Source organism: Mandrillus leucophaeus, unplaced genomic scaffold (genome assembly GCF_000951045.1).
Source record: "Mandrillus leucophaeus isolate KB7577 unplaced genomic scaffold, Mleu.le_1.0 Scaffold379, whole genome shotgun sequence".
Classification (NCBI taxonomy): Eukaryota; Metazoa; Chordata; class Mammalia; order Primates; family Cercopithecidae; genus Mandrillus; species Mandrillus leucophaeus.
This window is the reverse complement of record NW_012104020.1, coordinates 118,443-120,358: the sequence shown is the minus strand read 5'-3', so window position 1 is coordinate 120,358 and position 1,916 is coordinate 118,443.

Sequence of the window (1,916 nt, the reverse complement as noted above, 5' to 3'; positions counted from 1 at the left end):
CTCGTGATCTGCCTGCCACGGCCTCCCAAAGTGCTGGGATTTGTTACTATATCTTTAGTCCATTTTGTCACCTTGCATAATTTCCTGTCCCTGCAAATATTTTCAAGCTTGTCTTTTGTTTATTTGACTGCAGTAAGCATGGTTGTATTATAGTCTATGTATGATCATTTTAATGTGTGAAGTCCTCATGACTTTTTTATTTTGTCTCTTGTTTCTTTGATTCTCACTCATGGAGCCTTATTTTCTTATAGGCTTGACTGTCTTTAACAATGTTCTGGTAGCTGTGCTTGAACAAATATATTGGAATTATTTTCTTATGAAAGTGCCTTCCTTTACACCAGATTGTGTTTACATCCACCAGGCATCAGGGACACAACCATCTAAACCCAGTTCCCAGCCTGAGGTTCCCTGGAGCACCTAGGCAATGTGAATGGGGCTAGCTTACTTTGGTTTACCCTTACCCTGATGGTGTAGCCCTTTGGGGGTCTCAGCATATTAAGGGGAGAATCTTCTATTAGAGTCTCCACAATGAGCAAGCACTGGGCTTGGATTTCCAACCCCCTTACTCTACCAGGCCATCAAAATGAAAGTTCAGATTTGCAAGAATTGACAGATGCTCTTTAAGGGAAAAGTGATTTCTATGCATCCTCTGGTTTTCTCTTCCATGTTGGCTTGTTGATTCCTTACTATTTTATTAACTCTTCAAGGTTTTTAAGATGTTGTTGATATTTTATCTAGCATTTTTCATTCTTTTTACTGGGATAATTGGTCCAAATAACTCAGCCTGCCATTGCCGAGCTTCTGAACTTGGTTGCAATCAGAGTACTAACTCCTAGAATATCTAAGCTCTGCAGTATCTTCTGCATGTGTACTGTTCTCTCATTTCCTTCACCCCTTCCTCCTCAGATGCCAAGGGTGAAAAAAGACAATGGCAATTGTCAACAAGGATGACCACCTCCCTCCTAGGGCAGCAAGAATGAGAATCGCTTGATAGCCACCCTGAGAGCTAGATTTAGGTGTGGACCAGTCAGGCTTTGGCTGAGGGGCCAATATATGTGGAACCCTAAAGCATCATCATGAATTGGAATACCTTAGAAGAGTATCTTGCTGTCTAGAATGTTTTTTAGGGAATCACTATATTTGTTTTAAAGAAGGAATATTTTGATAAGGTGCAGGTGCAGGCTGTGACCCCCCCAAAGTTAATTGCTTTCCACTAAGAGTGGGTCCTGCTTACAGCTTTTGTTTTGATGAATGGGCAGCAATTGCCCACCAGCACTGAATTGCTCAGATCCACAGAGAAGCATGGTCCTCTGTTCATCCCTCCTTTTTGTGGTGCCTAACCTCTTTAAATAAAGTGCTGAACAAATATTTATAGAAAATAAATTTTCTTTCTATAAGGGTAGCAAGAAACTGGCAATGCTAGTTGCCTCTGGGGGGCAAAACTGGGTGGAATCTTGCTACGTATAGGAAACCACTTAGGAGAAAATACTGTGCAGATCATTGCAGTCCTGGTGGGAGTCAGGGATGGGCTCTAGGCATTGTCAGCATCCTGTCTGCACCTTGGCTCCCAACCACAGCCTGGGTAGGAGTGAAATCCACAGAAAGGCCAGAAAGCAGGTGAAGGGTTGTGTGCAGCATCTGGAAAATTTAGAGAATGTAAAGGAAGTGGGATTGCTGGGCCCACGCTGGGTCTCATCTCACTAAGAAAGGTTCTCATACAGAACCTTGAAAGGACCCCTGCAGAGCTCTCAGCAGAGCGGTATTAAGCAGCTGCCACCCACTTCCCACCTCATCCTTGGCAGCTCCCTTTTCCAAGTGGAATCTTAGCTTTACTCTTTCTCTTGCTTTCTCTCTCTCTCAGTCTCTCACCTCTCAGGCTTGCCCACATTTATTTTCTTGCTGTTTAGAAGGACAGA